Here is a 19,777-nt window from a genome sequence, read left to right as displayed (position 1 = left end):
GACAAATATACTATTTGAAAGATAATCCTACTATCCGAATGGAAAATCTACTGTGTCTGCTATCAACAGAATTAAAACCACCCTCATATGTAAAATATAACTGACTACATTCTGTAGATTGGGACACATTTTGGGTATAAACTACTGGCTCAAAACTGCAATTTTCAGTGAAAATATTGTTCACACCATCCATATATTTAATAGACACTGAGGTGGGCAACAAACAAGACCTCAAGTATAGATTAGTGGGAACAAAACTACAATTTTCAATGTAAATATAGTTCACATCATTCTTCAATCAGAATTCTGAGACCATTTCAGAGTTTATTCAAAACGTTCAAGTGACACATCCTTTAGCCAAATTTAACCATTTGTGATGTGGCACACTTAAATATAAAATTAATGAACTTGGGCTGCATGTTGAAATATAATAGCTACATCTTCACAAACCAATCATCATAGCTTGACCATAGATCCCTCTGAATGTTGGGAAACTGACCTTTCCCATAACCATCAATCTATCTGCAACCTGCTAACTTTCCTATCATTAATTCTTTGGTTCATGTGCCAAAGTCATCCAATCATAATCATATAGTTTCCATGCATCTTCTCAAATAACAGAGATATAACCAATCGTCAGAGTCATTGGATCAACATCCTTCACCAATCTGCTCAATTTAAGATGAGACAATATCACACTACAATTGTATCAACAAACTTCCAATCACCAAATCCCAACAATACACATGCATGCGAACTCTCTCTCACATGCTCTTCCTGTTTAACAACAACTTCTAAATAATATATTCCACTGACAAACATCAATAGCAATATTATACCTACATCAATAGTACCTTTATATTACTGATATCACAAGTACTTATGACTATTTGAAGATACTAAGAGACTTTTGATCTAAATTTTGCCTTGGAATGATCTGCTCTATTCCTTTTGAATTGTTCGCTTCGAGTCTGATTATGCTAAGGTGTCTTATTAGCACTACTCCTAACATTTTCTACCACACTGTAGATAGTCCAAAGAGAACCCAAGCAATAGATCAATTCAAGTTATGCCAAGTTACTTCTTAGCCACAAAATTAAACTTTAGAGCATGTTATCATAGGCTAGATCACTGGTTAAAAACACTGTTGGAGCTATGTTTAAGTGTTGTGTGCATTTTACCTGCCTACCAACACCTCATTTCTGTTTGCTGGGTTATTGTTTGCCATGTAAACTGCTACAACTAAATTTCTCCCTAAACACACAGCTGGTCAACCTACAAAAGTAATTATTCATTTATGGCTTTGCGGGTCCACTATATGGGTTTGAATGCATTGCAATAGCATGGTACAGGCTACGACCATATATTCTCAAGCCAATGCACTTTGGCATACATTATGGCCACCACATGCTGATGTAAATATTTTATAACAGTCTTGTAATTGGGAAACATTGTCTAAAAGGAAAGCGACTTCATACAGCCATTTAAAATTCTGTTTATAAATGCATACAAGTTGTTCTTTTGTGCTTTGTTGATTAACTACATCCCGTGTACATTGATCAATTAACTACAACCCTCACTCTCCAAATACGTGGAGACAATTAGCTAGCATGATAGATTTATAATTGACTAATTGCACCCTGATTTGATAATCCATGGAAATGAATATAACTCCATTCTCTCATTCTTACTACTCAAGAGTCAAATGTTAACATCTTAAATCTTCAAAAGCAACATTCTATTTCCAAAAGCTTCGATAATGATGTATTAAGCAGAAAAATAAATAAATCATAGATAAGATAAGATGATCTGTCGGGCTGTGATTTGGTAGAAATTTCAAGCTGTTGTTTGACAATGGCCCATGTTAAGACTTGGATAGCATTCTCCTCCCCTACCTACGGTTTTCCAAATGAGGCTATTGATTGTATTGAATAGTGTCAATGTAGTATTTGAGTAGATTATTGTATGGGACTGGAAATAAAGTGTGTGAGGTACCAACAAACCCTAATCTTCACTTATTCCGAGATTCACCATTTGGTAAAAGATGACTTTCCAATTTTAAAGAAATAATTTTATTTATGCCCAACTAATGAAAAGAAAAATATTGCAAAGTCTAGTTCTAAGCTAAAAGTTATAATTGATGTGAAAGAAGAGGCTCCATAGAGCTAAGCACCTAGTCCAAGAGGCGACAAGCAGGGCAGATATATGATTAGAAATTAATCCAAAAGCAACAAAACCATCAAAATGAGCATATCAAGTGGTACTAGAATTGGAGGCTGAGGACAGAAGAGAAGTAAAAGAAGTCGTCTCCTCCGAGTCCCGAATTAAATGAAAGAACCCATCAATTTGAAGGACCTAATGCAATGTAGAGAGAGTGAAATCCCACCTTTTGGCAGCTCTAGACGCATGAATGATATGACACTCGGTGGAAAAAGATTTCAGAGTTGCCAGAGATTCATAATCAATACAATACAATAGTTTGGGGAAAATAAAGAAACTTACATAGCTGCTCCATATATTTGAGGAGCTCAAAATTTCCACACTTTCATTATCTATTCTCATGCTTCTCTAACTACTAAATAATTTAAATAATTTCTTATTATGTTAATTTAATTCATCTCCATAATAAAAAATAAGATACCAATTCCACGAGAGAATGACACATTAAAAATCTAAGAGTGGCATTGTTTAAAAAAAAATTCTGAATAGGATTGAGAATGATGCACATTGCAAAACTAGCTATTATCTTTTGAATTGAACACTGATACCTTATATCACGTTATTAACATCGATGTATTTACATTTTACATGGTATTCCACCTTTATTTACAATACTGTATTTTCAAAATCATGAGTAGTTGGTGGACCCTCATTGTCTCTCACAACGCAAAGACATACTCTACATATCATCTATCTCAACATATATTCAATATTCCAACTTCTACATATTGTTTACGATAATTCAATATATTACGTGGCGAGCTATGTATTTTTCGAAAAAGACATCACATACGAAACAAAATAGTGAGAACACCCAAATGCATTTTACCTTTAACCCTTTTGGGATTTGAACTATGATACAAGGTTGACATGGTCTTTGTCAGTTGTTGATATGGTATTATTGCACTGCAGGGAGTGTTCTAAGCGGAGGAGGCAGCGTGCCTGAACCTAAGGCACCTCCGACCATATGGAGGTGCACACCCTACAGCGTGCAGGCTGGTTTTGGGTGCCAACTGTCTCGAGATCTTAATTTGCTGATCTTTAATAACGAAATTAGAAATTCAGCTAATTAACAGCAACAGCTATTGATCTCAAATTCAACATTGAATGAACAGAGATTATTGCATAACTGTTGTATTCACAGAGAAAAATGGAGAACAGAGACTCTGAGCGAAACTAACAGGAATTCAATGAGGAACTCATTTTAACCTTGAAGATAACCATAGGCAGCATTTTAAATGCAAAGAAGAGCTTCCTTAACCCACATACAGAACTTAACACCAAATTTAACACAGCACATAGGGAAATATCAAAACCATTCAAGATACAATAGACATGATATTTAACCTGGAAACCCAGATGGGAAAGCAAGCATTCTATTGGCTTCAGTCAGTCTTTTATTTCTTGGAAAATGTGCAAGTTACAATATCCTCTAGCTCTCTGGTACATTCTGTCTTCACAAGGGAATTTGGCCAGCAATAACTCTCAATTTCAGCCAAAGAATCCCTTCCCCATTGTGCTGCACATGAAATAATAGCAAGTGGCTCTGCTACGGGTTAATTGAAAGGCTAAGCATCCTATTCAAATCACTGAGCTGATAACGTTAATTTAAATTTTATTCACTACATCTACAATGATTTCCACCGAAATTTGGAATATTTCTTGTATAATAAACCTCAAGGCTGCTTAAAAACCTAAAGTCCCAATGCCTAGGTGTATTCAGCACTAGATAACCTCAATTGCCTTAGTCCGCAGATAGGACTGGGTCAGGTTGCATTGATGAAAGAAACTCAGCCACATTTTATGTATTCAACATGGGATAATTTAGTCAGTTAGAAAGAAACAACCAATATTTCAACGACTTCAGAAAAATACCAGCCCATTGCACCCCATACATTCACCAAATCTTGTTCCATTCCATCAAACCTCGGTTTTGTTTAAATATACACTGAGAAATAATAGTGGTTTACCAAACACTACATCTACCAAACCCGCCAACTCATTCAACTTTAATAAATGGTTCATTAATTACTATATGTTTATAGATAGTCTCCCCGAAGTCTTCAACACAATGGCTGCACAGTGGCACACTCTTTGATCAATGATATAAAGCATACTTTTCCATCCATAAATCCCACCTTATTAACAAACGCGGTTGCTCAAATGATTGGCAAGTTGTGACAATCATGTAAGATTTTCCTGTATACAGTTAATTGGGTTAAAGCTCATTTACCAGGGGTTTTAGAAAAATGGTTATGAGCTGAAACCTCTTCTTTTCATTTTGTTAATAGTAAACAATATGCCAAGTGCACCAAATGCTTAGACATGCAATATGCATCATGTTAGTACGAAGCAATAACTTAGTTGAATACTGGTGTAAGCATATGAAAGGCATTCAGCTATTAAGATGCATTCAACGCTATTTGAACACAACTAGGATATGTAGCTCGAAGATTCATATAATTTGATGCATGTGGACAAATTCTATTGAGCATCTAGGATTCACTCTTTGCATCCCTTTTAGTGCCATTGTTTTATGTTGAGAACTTAATCATATAATATGCACACTACTATCTGCTTCTCATGGATGAGGACTTAGATGCTACACTATGTATTGATTATCAATATAGCGCATGGCTGTAAAGTTCAGGGGCATAACAACTAACAAGCAATGATCATGACATATCCATCCCTATAAAATTTGTGTGTATAAGCTCAAGTATTGTTTATCCCAATGATGGAATATGCAATTGCTCGTAGGACATTCACTATTCAGTCATAGATCTATAAATTTTAAAAAGACTGACAAAAACTACCATTATTTCCTTGGGAAAATGTATCATATACATATTTCTCAATTGAAATATAATTGTTAAGAAAAGTTAAAAACCATACAGGTTCTTGACAGGTAGATTTGCAGACAGGGAATCTTTACATCCACTTTTACGTCCATGGATCCCACCTTATCGAAGGAAACTGTTCACTCTTTTGTTAATTTCAATGTCACGAACTCAAAACTCAGTGAATACAAAATGAAATATCAACTCAAGGCAAACTCAACAATATTTGGGTGCAAAATAAATCAATAACTCAACTTATAAGAGAAATGAAGGAACACATACTAAAAAAATCATGAGCATCAACTCAGCAAAACTCGAAAAAACTCTAAAAAAAAGTTGTCAATCTTGAATATATATCTGCTAACTCAAAATAACTCCGCTACAAATAATGATGCCATATTAGTATGAAGTAGAAGTTAATTGGAATAATGATGTGACCAGATCTAAAACCTTGAGAAATATTAGATGTGATCACGCCCCATCTTTGCTCACTTTTAATATGAACATGGGAAATTCATGTAATGTTATGTATGTGCATAGATTCTCTTGAAGATCTTGTAGTTTCTACTCACCCTTTAAGCTCTGCTAACTCATAAATAACTCATCTCACTCAGCAATAACTCAGCTACAAATAATGATGTCACATTACGATGAAGCAGAAGTTTAGTGGAATAATGATGTAAGTTGTAACCAGATCAAAAGCATCATAAGATGCATTCAAGCCCCATCTTGACTCACTTTGGATATGAACGTGGAAAATTTGTTTTATGTGATCTATGTGGATATATTCCCTTCCTTGAGATCTGCTTCCTCTACCTAAACTGAAACTTACCCACATGAATATCCTAACTGAATATAGATCTGTGCCCTCCTACTACAAATACATCATGCATACGCAACTAAACTTACTCTGCACCAAACTAAACTTACTCTGCACCAATCTCCAGTTTGCTTAGCTATTGACTGAGTTTGAACTCATCCTTACTGTTTGTTTGGTCAAACCAGCTTCAGTTCTATTTGAGGATGAGACTGGAAGACTCTCTCTATCTGCTTTCCCCATGGCACCATAAAAGCATTAGAAGCGAAGGAGTTGATGCACAATGATGATGGTGCACACATTTGAAAAGCTAGTGTTCAACGGGGTGTTCGGTCTTACATAAGCATCCAGAACTTGGTTCGAGAGCCAACTAGATGATCACATCTATGATGCACTCTGTAGTAGGAGCATGTTATATAAGATTTCTCTCTCTCCTATTAGGGAACTCAATGGAAGCGAATAAGCCCCCTATTCCAACTCAATCTCTTGCTCCGATTCCCAGATAGTGGATGAGGTTCTGTTGCTTGGTATGCTTTCATGGTCAAGTAAAATCTATAGTATCGCATAGCTGGCTTTATGCTCAACCAAAAATTACATTTCGTCATTACATTGGGTCAGAGGATACAACAAAATTTCTCTCTCTGGGTTAACAGAAGGAAAATGGAGTTCAACGTGATGGTCAGTGGTCACTATGTAGTTGTCAAACTCAAGGGAGATTGGAAACTTATTACCAATATAGACGGTTATTTCTCACAGGATGACAGTTTAGGGACCGAATGGAATCTTGCAACAAAGAAACACAGGTGAGTCTTTCTATAAACCCTCTCATATCTCCTCCCCAAAGGAAATTAAATGGAATATTAGTTGAGGGCTGTCTCCATTAGACAGCTTCTAATTTTTCTTGATGGTTGCACCCATTTCCCTGTATGACTGTCAATATCTTTGTAAAGAAAACATCTGTATAGGCATTAGCTCTACTTCGAAAAAGTAGGTTTAAACTTTATTCTAATTGAAGCTTCCAAATGTGGGTCGTTCTTACTATGTCGGAATGAAGCTTTCAAATGTTTTCCTTAATATGAGATATTCAGCTGGTGTAAGTTGAAAAAAATACCATTTTGTGTGCTGTTTAACTGCATTCCTACCTTATTTCAATGTGAATTTTGAAATATAGCTTCCATGGTTGAAAGCCAGTAGACTGATGCATGCATAGGAAGCACAGGGCATGCGTCTGAAGCATGTCTGGAATTAGACGTTTATAGTGGTATAACATTTGTCCTTGCCATTGATTTGTAAATTTCTTCTTTACAAAGGGCTTACTTATCGTATTTTGAGCTTATGTCTGTTTCTCTCAGATAAAGCTTGTTATATTTTCAGAACAGGCAGGCAGACTTAGACAGGAATTGGAGATCATGCACTTGAAGCACTTATAAATCTTCATTTTTGGAGCATCTTCACAATCAACGGCTTCACAAAATTTAAGTGAGCATTTGAAGCAAAATACAAACAGATTGGATAGGGACGTGTTATCACGCAAATCTGGAAAGCACCAGTCCGAACAGAGAAACTTTCAACCATGACAGGATTGACTGTATAAAAGTGTCATTGGTTTGAATTACACCTATGTACTCTGTTCTTGGATTTTACAGCACAGCTTGTTTTAAATTACTGAAGATATTGGTTTTTAATATCCATCATCAACAACAGGACTGCATTCTCAAAGGCATAACTCGAAGCAATGTGTTATGCGAGGGATCCTTCGTTACCAATAAGAGTGAAAAGAGAATGAATGCAAGAAAGTGGTAAGCAGAAATCATCTTCAAATTCAAGACAAACGGATTCATTATAAATATAAATTGAAAACCAAATCATATTGCAGAGAATTGTATTTTAATTTGAATTGCTATCGTATTGGGTCAATTGTCCTTGTTTGTTTGCAAATGAAATGCTCAAGTGCGCCTCCATAGATCAATTTAAAAGCCCAAGAGTAAGAGATGGCCTTTACAGTGAATAACTAATTTTTTGTTGATTTGCCAGTATTCCGTCTAATTGTCGCTGTTTCAGTGAATGCATCTATTCATGGACCAAATCCAAGTTAAGAATCTCGCATTCCATTTTAATGTTGTAGTGAGAAGTATAATAGTGCGATGAAAATCAGATTGATCATTCTGAACTAAATAATAGTTGCTGACTAATACAGGGTTGAAGCAATAATTTTTCCATGGTTGCTCTTCAATCTGATTGAATTTCTGGATCCGAGCACATCTCCAATGGCTCCAAACCAAAATCTTTCATGTGCCCGGAGATGTTGGTCGGCACTACGATTTGCATCGATGAATGAATCGATCCTGAGATGTATTGACACCGCGCCTTTGAAAATATGGTCAAACCAATCAGGCTTTTGCTAGTGGAAGAAATGTCACAGTCAAACCAAATGCGAATGGAATACGGATTCCTGTCATAAGTGAAGGCCAGTAGCCATGGGCGGGGATTCGCATCAAACAACAAGGAGGCTTGTGGAAAGTATGAATTGCGGGTTTAGTAGGCTTTGGGTCCAGATTTTGAACCAAAGCTCTGATACCATGTGTAAGGGCCTAATTCTTATTATTAGAGCCTCAATCTATTATACACTAAAAGATCTATTTTCCTGCTGATTTAAAAGTAATAAAATGAGCTTATTAACCTTCTTACATAGCTTTAAACATTTAACATCTTATCATTTTATCATAAGCAACATAACTTAAGGTGAGCATTCTATTGATATCAACTTAACAAGAGTAGTCCATGGAAAAATACCTGTTCCGATGGTTGATGATGATACCTTTGTCTTATATCTCCAGCTGAACGCTCCTTCTGACCGACCCAACCGGATTTACCTCCCAGCCAACTAGGAAATAAATTCCTAGCCCAGGAAACCTCCACAGGTTCCCTAGCCCTCCGTGCCCAAGTCCAACCAGATATAGTGTGTCCTCAAGAAGAATGTGCAAAACTAGATAATGATACTTTCCTCCTCTCAAACCCAAGAAACCTCCACAGGTTTCCAAGGTCTCCCAAAATCATAACAAGGCCAAACAATCACAACCAACCCCCACAATCCTAAGCAAGACTCCAACTCCCCCCTTTCTTCCTTCCCCCTTCCCTTTTATACCCTCTTTCCTCAACCACCTCTCATTAATGTCATTAACTCTCACCCATCCTTGGTTGACTTCTCTTCTAAGCTAGGAGTACATTTGGAATTGTGACATGAATATAAAATTGAGAATTTAATGGGAAAGGATCATGTCTTCTCCCAAGTAATATGAAAAGTACATTTGGAAATGTGAAGTGTAATTACATGGAGAGGACCATGTCTTCTCCTTAGTAAATGTGAGGGTACATTGGGGAATGTGAAATGAATAAATATATATTGATGATAAGATGGAGAGGACTATGTCTTCTCCCAAGTAAATGTGAGGGTACATTGGGGAATGTGAAGTGTAATTACATGGAGAGGACCATGTCTTCTCCTTAGTAAATGTGAGGGTACATTGGCGAATGTGAAATGAATAAATATATATTGATGATAAGATGGAGAGGACTATGTCTTCTCCCAAGTAAATGTGATGGTACATTGGGGAATGTGAAATGAATACATATATTTTGAAATAATGGAAGGAGACCATATCCTACCTAATATTCAATTTGAGAAGGTAAGTGGGGAATTTGAATAATGGAAATCATGAATTTTATATTAGAACAATATTTCTCAATATTTTTAGATAATGTAAACATTAACAAAATTTGTAGGATAAGATTTAAGTGGGGCATTACAATTTGACTCAAAAGGTCACGATAGTTAGATTGTAAATCTTATGTTTTGGAGAAATTGTTTTTATTTTTAAAATTTAGTTGTGAATCTTATGTTTTGGAGAAATTGTTTTTATTTTTAAAATTTAGTTTAGAGTATCACGGGCTCATGGACATGTATATAAAGCCTCAATTTTAGAGAGGAGGGGAAGGATGATAGAAATGCTATGGTGACTGTGGAACCTTCATAAAAATTTTGTTTACTTTAAGTATTGGTTTTTTTTAATGACTTCAATGGATCTATACTTGATCGTATATCATATTTGAGATCCATACTTACTTATGAATGCGTTGTGAAATTTTTATATGTTTTGGGAATTTATGAAGAATTAGCAATATTATTTTCATAAATATGGTCTGTGAATAACCAATGATTTAATTACATCTTTCTTTACTGTGTTAGTTATATTTTATATAAAAATATTCAATCTTGTTAATTTTTTGAGACTAATGTATTAAAAGATAATTTCGATTTGCCCATTATTCAAAAGGTATTAAAAGATAATTTCGATTTGCCCATTACTCAAAAGGTTTGGATTTGCATGGGAGTAATACTTAGATTGTAATAATTTATGTCTTTATATACTCTTCTATTGCTTGTTTTCTGAACTATTTCAGGGTTTGAAGTCCAGAAATATTTACTGTTTTATGGGAATTGTTACAGACATTTAATGTTTCCTTGGCTCAGATAGATTTATGTAAATATATATACCTACATTTGTATTAATTATTGATTTGAAATAGGAAAGCAAGTCTGAACTTTTTGGCTTTTGTTTAACAGATTGAGGAATTGTATGAATATGAATTTTTGTCTTTTACAAAATATCACATTTTTTTTTTCTCGATAAAACTGAGCTAATTATATTACAAAAATGCCAAAATTACAGCAAAAATTTACATCTGGGCTGTGGCCCTGCTTCTTCAGAGAGTTTTTCCCCATGAATGACCAATCATAGCAAAACTGGCACCAAAAGAGACCAGTTTTTCTTCCTTCCGACATAACCGACATTTAAAATGACATGGTGGACATATGGGTCGACACGGTGGATACATACATTAACACGGTGGACGCATAAGCTAACATGGACATGTAGACTGACACGTAGACTGACACTGTGGACATATAGACCGTCACGGTGGACATAAACCCAGTAACAAACATACAAAGTGAGCAGAAAGAGATAGACAGAGAGGTGCGTTCCTGGCCGCGAAAACAGAGCAGCTGCAGAGTTAATCTTCATCAGTGGTGTGAGGCTCGTCCATTGCTGGACCTTTAAGCTTCTTTGAATCCTCCGTATCCGAGCGCAACATCCTCTGAACTGGTTCACTAGGGCCAGCATCATCCTCCTGAATTGGTCGCCTCAAGTCGACGCTGGGAACTTGCATGTCGACCCTTGGCACCGTCAGGTCTTCCAGATGCCCCCTTAGATTGCTGCAATGCTCCACGGTGACCGAAACGATGAGGGTGTTGTTCGCCAGCGTACAGGGGATCCGGTAACGAACAGCCGGGTGCTCCACATGACCGCAATCCTGAGTTTCACCTCTGCCTCTTACATTGCTGCGTCCGGCAAGCCTGCTCAGAAGTCTATTCTGCTCTGAGGTAATCTCCACTGAAGAGGAAGGCAAAATGTCAGGCCTCTGAGTGGCCGAACGGCCCCTTGAACCTCCTCTACGACTGCTCATCCTGAGCCTCTCTCTTGGCATCCAACAATTGCCTCCCGAAGCAGAATTCCCCTGAGAAACCTTGCAATGGGCCAGAGAATGTTCTGTCTCTGCCAGCACCTGTTCGATCCGCTTGAAAGAATGCGGAAGAGCGGCTTGGGGTTCAAACTTAATGAAATCCATTCTCCTCGACTGCTGTTGTGCATTGAATGGCGCCTGCACAAGACTTGACATTCCAACGACATCACCCTCTGCGAAAAATGGCGTCTGAACCTGACTTATCCACCCGATGGCTTCACCTTCCGGCTGATTTATGGAGCCTGTGTACTAGTATGGCGTGGCTCGTCCGGGCTGACAGCTGCCCATGTGACGAGCCACATGCCCCTCACGCGTCTACAAAATATCACATTAAGATTTATTCATATTTAAATTATAATTGTATTTATAATTTAAATTTAGTTATTTAATTCTCATTTGAAATATATAGCATTTTACAAATAGAATACAAATCATTCTTTATTTTTACTAATTATATAAGGTTCCAGTTTCATTACTTTTGTATTACCTTTCTTGTATAATTCCTATATCATCCATTGTATTCTAGTATTGTATATTAATTACTAACTCTATTATTGTATTATACCATATTAGCTAGTTTAACCCATAGTTTAGGCATATTAACTTAAAACATTAGCTTTAGGTTCATGTATATATAGCTTTAGGTTACTTTAGGATTTCCCCATTTTCTTTTCTTTGTAAGAGGAAGAGATTTATGGGCTACTATAAATCCAACGATAATGTCTATATAAATGGATTAGGTTCTCTTAAGAACTTTGTTTTGGGCCACATCCCCTTGTTGATAAATGGTCCAAAATGCCTTGTAGACAAATGGTGCTAGAAGGAGGGCCACTTAGACTTTAGATGGCTAATGGTAGTCACAAAATGAAGATCATTGGCTCCCCTATCATCACCAAAAGTCACTCAAACCCTCCTACTAATGAAACTACCTCTACTTCACAGCCTCACTTTATTCCATCACCACCTTCTCAAATTGAGCAAGTCACTAGCAAGCCCACAATTCCTACACATTTTCAAATTTGATCTGATGAATTCCTCCAAATATCTTAGGAATTGCTATATCAAACTCATTTTAGGTTGGAGAGGGTAAGATCTATTGAAATATAGTTGTCTCAACTTCTTGTTAAACCCATCCAATTTCATCTAGAAGATCCTATTGTGCTAGATCCCAAAGAAAGAAATTCTCAAACTACCATAACCTTTAATAACATATTACATAATATTTTAATTACTGGAAATGATCTAAATCAATCATTATCTAAAACACCTTCTTGTGAATCTACATAACATATTCTCTTAGGAAAATGTGGCTTACTTTCTTCCTCGCCTAGCTCATCTTCATCCTCTTTTGGTGAGGATTCCTCAAGTGAAGATATTTCTTCATCATATGAGTCACCTAATTCCCAAGGTTCTTCATGAATGGATAATAACCAAGGAAGCAATCAAGGAAATCATGGAAATAACCTAGCCACTCCATGGTTTTATCACGATGTTGTTGCTATCCCAGGTGGGTAACATCCTCTTCCCAAAAATCCTCATAAATTCCTTCCAAAATTCGACTCTTACTCAAAATAACCAACACATGACCATATAAAGGCCTTCCACCTAGCCATTAGGAAAAAAAATGTGTGCCATGAAAATGTAATCTACAGGTTATTCCTAGATACTTTTGAGGGAAAAACTACAACTTGTTATTTTTCTCAACCCCCTCAAAGTATACATCCTAGGGCCAGTTCGAAACTATCTTCCTAGAGAGATTTGGGGATAACAAAAATTCTAGGTATTAGTAATGGAGTTATCTAATATGATGATGGAAAGTAAGGAAATAATAAAAGATTTTAATGTAAGGTTTCTTGCATTGGAAAAAAAGTTCTTAATGATTTCATGCCAGTTGAAAACCTTGTAATCACTTATAATGTCAAATCCTTGCTTACTGAAATTACTATGTGGGTAAAGAGATGTAACAAACTAGGGTTGATTTTCCATGTAAGTAAAATAAGACCAAGGTCATGGGACACATATTCCAAGATGAATGGAGGAAAAAAAACTATAGTGGGCATAACTTGTGGTTAATTAATGGCTATGGAAATTGACAATGGCATTGGCAAAGGCAAAGAGGTAATAAATGTAAATTTAAAATGAGAAATAAATGAAAGTTGGAGAAAAGGAATATGAAGAGACAAAAATATGCATGCAATGGAAGTTAGAGAGCAAATGAGGGAAAATGAAGAAAAAAGGAAAAAGGAAAGGAAGAGACTAGACATCAATGATGAAAAGGCATCAGAGAAATAGTTCACAACTTTTTTCATTTCTAGCTTTGATCACTTTCAGAAATAGAGCTCTAAGAGAAGAGAGAGGACGTACTTGGACAAGCAAGCAAACAAGTAAAGGGAAGAAAGGGAGCACAAGGAAAATGTTAGAAAAGTTGCTACAACAAGAGGACATTGCAAGTAACAGGTTGCATGTGTGATTTCAATGTTGATATTTGGATGTATGGTACATGTGTTTGGTTATTTGGTTGTTTTGCTATCATTCACATGGGATTTTTCTGGATTGATAGTGGTTTTCATCCTTTCCCTGCCATTTCCTAGATACCTGTAGTGTTGTGGGTCCCTTGTTTTGGTTTAAGCTTTGGATGGCTCGTAGACTTTGGATCATGGTGAGGCGGTCTTAGGAAGTTTGCAAGGGTCAAGGGAAGATATGGGATTTCTCCTGGAATTCTTGACAGATAGGTGGAGATAGGAGAGTTCCTCTGGGTATGGTGAATAAATTTGGAGGCCTCCAAGCTTGTGTGGTGTTAATGTTTTCTCGACTGGTTTAGGTGAAATCATTGTGGTTGAGGTTTGAGGTGGTTTGGCCTATAGAATCCCTGGTTGGTTCTATTTTGATTTATCCCATTAGATCCCCCATTCATGCTTCAAATATGGAATAAGGGTGATTGGACGAAAGAGAGAATTGGTTCGGTCGAATGTATGGTCAAGTGGTAGGTGGAATTCTTTGACTTGGTTGGAATTTGCATATGTTAATATGAGTTATTTTCTTATTGTGATTAATGAGAATATGTACTAGTTTTTGTCTTCATTTTATGACTAGTTTGTCATGGATTCATTTTGGTTATATGTTGGTTATAGGTCTAGTTAAATGATGTGTTATTATTATGGATCCTAATCATGATTTGATAAGTTGTTGAATGATTATGTGAAGGCATGGACTAACTAGTGTTGTTGTAGCTAATTTGAGAGGGCATTGAGCCTTCTTGATGGTTCTCTGAGGTATTAAACATATATGCATTCATGACTTCTAGATTATCATGTTTACCATATGTTTGCAAAATGTTTATCATGTCTTTTGTAATTTATGAGCAACATCTAGCATTGGTCCATATCATTTAGACTTATTATCATCTTAGATTGAGTTCTAGAGGGTTTTCGGTTGTTCTAGATAGAAAGTCTGTAGCTAGCCCTAAATTTCTAGATTTGAGTTGCTAGCCACAGCCTCTGAACTAAGAGATTTTAGCTGCAATTACATGAAGGAAGTCCTATGCGTGCAAATAGATTCTTCCAACCATATACACAACTTGGCATGCATGTGGATGGGTTACGAGCTCAGTTAAAAAGATGTTCCTACTCAGGGTTGTGGTCTAACACCTGGGTGATCTAGTGTCCCTAAGAGGTTTCAGTAAGTTTCTGGTTAGTAGACCCCACTTTCATAACTGGAACTTGGATGTTGGGTCACGTCATAGTAACTCTCAGCTCATGTTTACTTAGAGAGTTTTTAAAAGTGGGTAAATGTGTAATGGGGTGGTTGCAAGGTGGTACCAGAGCGAGGTTGCAGTGTTGGACCTCGAGGGTAAAGGTATATTGTTATGCATGCATGTGAGTTGTCTATTTTTTTCTCATGCATGTTAATTATTGTTATGGTTATGATATCCATGTATGAGTTTTTATGCTTGTGATGTTGTATTGTGCTAATCTAGATAGAATAACCTCCCTTGAGATACCTTGAGGTATGATTTTGATTATGTTTTACATATATAACAATGGCATATTGTAGGAATAGAAGTCCAAGAGATGAAGAGAAGAATAATTGAAAACAATTCATATGAATCTCCATACAGTCTTGAAGAGACATTGGTAGGATGGAAGAGATTAGTTAAGCAACATGGAAAGGGATATTCTCCTAGTTTGGCAGACACATTAAGAAGTTTGAAGGAAAACATCATGAGTTTCAAGGCATACTATGAGAGGTTGATTGAGGCACAGGAAATGGTTTCCAGAGATCAATAAAAGAAAGGCTAGGTTAATGCTTCTATCCTCCAGAGCCTTTCATATTTATAGAAGTAGGTACAACTTTGGATCAATCATGGACAGGAAGAAAAAACTAGTGTAGATGGAAGCGAGTCTTAGAAGGGTTACAGTATGGATAGGGATGATACAATGAGTGATGGTAGATCCTTGGATACACTTAATATGATATCAAAGGATATACCACATGTCCAACACCTCAAAGGTTTCCTTCCATGTCGAAGGATCTACCTCATGGACATGTGGCAGATCCTTGGACATGTGGTCCATAATAGTAGGGTGGTAGGTCTCAGATTTATAGTGCTCAAGAGGAGGAAACTATTGGAGATGTAGGCTAGATTTTTTCCACGATTTATTCAGTAGTGCATAAAAGGCAAGAAAATCATCACACATCTATTATAAAGATGGAAGGTAAGATTTGTGATCAAGTTGTTTCAATTTTGATTGATCCTAGATCTAATTATAGCTATGTTAGTCCTAACCTAGTGGATCAATGATGATTGAATTAAAAAGTGAATGTAGAATATTGGTTGGCATAGTTGGCTACAGGGATTAAGAGAAGATTTCATCAAATTAAGTGATACCTTGTGCATTTGAACTGAATTGAATGCCTACATCAAAAAATCTAAATGTGCTTCCTTTGGGATCATATAACATGCTTTTGGGCATGGATTGGTTTTCATTCATAGGACCAAGGTGGATTGCTATGACAAGGCCATTGAGTGCATATAGGATGATGGGGAAGAATCTTGCAAGGAAAGAAGAAGCCTACATCAGTGAGAATGGTTATAGCTATTCAGGCGAAGCACTTCCGAAAGAAAGGATGTTTTTGTTTTCAGTTCATGTTTCTAGTGGGAAAGAGAAAGATGATCAGGATGATGAAGTCATGAAGAAGTATCTTATCTTCTATCAATTTCATGATGTGTTTCTTGCAGATATTATAGAGCTGATGTTTCATAGGGAGGTGGAATTTTCTATTGAGTTGATGCAGGGAGAAACACCAACATCTAAGGCACCGTACATGATGCACACTCCAGAGATGATGGAACTAAAGTTGCAGCATAAATAAATGCTTGATAAGGGATACGTAAGGCCAAGTGTGTCACCTTGGGGTGCACCAATGTGTTTTGTAAGGCAGAATGATGGTATTCTTAGATTGCTTATTAATTATAGGTAGTTGAATAAGGTGTCTATCAAGAATAGGTACACATTGCCTCACATTAATGATTTGTTTGATCAACTGAAGGGGTTTGTAGTGTTTTCAAAGATTGATCTACGATTAGGATATCATTAGGTGCGCATCAAAGAAGAAGACATATATAATACTACATTTCGTATAAGCTATGGGCACTATGAGTTTGTGGCAGTTCATTTTGGTCTTATTAATGATCCCACCACCTTCACGTGTTTGATGAACAATGTATTATGCCCTTATCTGGACAATTTTGTGATAGTATTTGTTGATGATATATTGGTATATTCGAATAATGAGGAGGAGAATGCAAAGCACTTGGTAGCGATGTTGAGATTGTTGAGAGAGCAATAGTTATATTCAAAGCTCATCAAGTACAACTTCTTTTAAACTTAAATTCATTACCTAGGACATGTTGTTTCCAAGGAAGGGATAGTAGTGGATTCACAAAAGATTAAGGCTATCATGTAGTGGCCACCTTTGAGAAATGTGGATGAGCTCGTATCATTCATGGGACTAGCATGTTATTATAGGTGTTTCATTATGAACATCTCTAAGATTGGCTATCCTATTACATCTTTGCAAAGGAAAGGGAATAAATTTGAATGGACTAAGGAGTGTGCAACTAGTTTTGAGCAGTTGAATCATTTGGTTAAAATTTATTTGGTTTTGAAGATTGTATATCTTGATAAGGAGATTGTGGTTTGTAACAATGCATGTAAGGAAGGACTTGGTGGAGCCTTGAAGTGGTAAGGGCAAGTGGTTTTCTATGAGTAAAGAAAGTTGAATGAGCATGAGAAGAAATATGTGAATCATGATCTTGAGTTGGAAGTTATCTTTAATGCATTAAAGACATGGAGAAATTATCTCCTTGGTAGGAGGTTTGTTTTGATGAGTGATGATAGTGGGTTGAAGTATTTTTTTGACCAACCCAATCTGAATGCTAGGTAAGCTAGATGATTGGATACTCTCAGTGAATTTGATTTTGAGATCAAGTACATCAAGGGCAAGGAGAAAAAGGTTGTTGAAGCTCTTAGTAGGGGAGCATAGCCGAATCATATTTCACCCATGAACTCTTATGGGACATATTTACAATAATAGATCTTGAAAATAGGATAGGAGGATGAGAGGTATAAAAAACTGAAGCAAAGAGTGCAAGAATAGGGTAAAGGTGAAAGGGATGAGGAGTATCACCTCACAACATATGACTTGGTTAGGTTTAGGAGTAAGGATTTATGTGTTGAATAACAACGAGTGGAAGAATATTATCTTGAGAGACTTTCATGTGAAGCCATATTTAAGCCACCTAAGATACCAGAAAACCTTGATAGTTGTTAAGAAGTTCTGCTATTGGTCGAACTTAAAGAAAGAGGTGGTTGAGTTTATTTCAAGGTGCTTGGATTGTTTGTAACATCACTCGTCAAAATCCATGTAATAAAGTTAATAAAGGAAAAATAATAATCAAGGTCATGGGACACATATTCCAAGATGAATGTTGTGAAAAATATCCTAGTGTGAGTGTTCATTTGGTTTATTATGGCTATGGAAATTAGCAAAGGAAAAGAAAAATGATTTGGAAAGGCTTGAGGCATTAATTGGCATCTTATTTATGAAAATAATGGACATTAGGAGAAAATGAAGGTGACTGGTCACATGGTGCATGTGAGGAGGAAAATGAAGGAAAAATATTGGAAATTGAATAAAACATTAATAAAAAGGGTTCCAAGGATGAGTTGGTACCTTTTGTCAATTTAGTTTTGGATCTCTCTCTCTATTCTCTCTCTCTCTCACTCTTGGAAACTTATAGTTTTCTTGGAGAACTTCAGCTTTGAATCAAGGAAATCAAAGAAGGAAAAGGAAAGAAAAAGATAAAGCAAGGAAGAGCATCATCTAGTAACTAGAATGAGATTATTTGCAGGTATCGATTGCATGTGTGGTTTCCTTGCTATATTTGGTATGAATGTGTGCATTTGGTTCTCTTGGTGTTATTAGAATGGGTTTTTCTAGGTGTGATAGTGTTCTTCAACCTTGCCTTGCCATTTTCGGATAACCTTGGTCTCATGGGTTCTCTTTTATTTGGTTGAGCTAGATTATCAGATGGTTTTGAAACTAAGTGAGGCAGTCTCTAAAAGAAAGAACAAAAGTCCTAGGAATCCCTAAACCAGAATGGGATTGTAGTAAAGCTAGAACTTTTGTGCATTGGTGGGCCTAAGAATCCTCGACCATTGTACGACGAGATATACTGTAAATCCTAGAGTTGTGTGGCCTCGATTAGGGCTAGGAATCCTTAACCGGTGAATGATGAGATATATAGTAAATCCTAGAGGGTGGAGTCTTGATTAGGCCTAACAATCCTCGACCATTGTGTGGTGGGATATATGGTAAATCCTAGAGACTAGGAGACAAGACAATTCCTCATGGTGTAGGTGGAGAAATCTGATGGCATCCATGCTTTTTTAGGGTCTATTGAACCCGTGGGGATTGGGGTAAATATTATGGAAACCTAATTTGGTTTGGTTTTGAGACCCACATTCATGCTTGGAATATGGCACAGGGGTGATTGGATGGAAGAAAGATTTGGTTCAACAAATCTATGATCGAATGGTTCGTGGAAGTACCATACCTGGTTGGATATTGGATTCATTAATAAGAGCTATTTCTCCTTGGTATTTTATGTGTAAATGTACTAGATTACATATGGATTATATGGCTATTATATCCTCTTTATATCTGTTGTTTATATGCTGGTTATGAGTATGTTTTATGACAGACTTGATGTATGGTTTCCATCATGTTTTGATTAGTGCTTGAAATTACAATG

This window comes from Pinus tabuliformis, chromosome Q (genome assembly GCF_031772625.1).
Source record: "Pinus tabuliformis cultivar Carrire ecotype Pingquan chromosome Q, CPIR1, whole genome shotgun sequence".
NCBI classification, from domain to species: domain Eukaryota; kingdom Viridiplantae; phylum Streptophyta; class Pinopsida; order Pinales; family Pinaceae; genus Pinus; species Pinus tabuliformis.
This window is presented reverse-complemented; position numbering follows the sequence as displayed.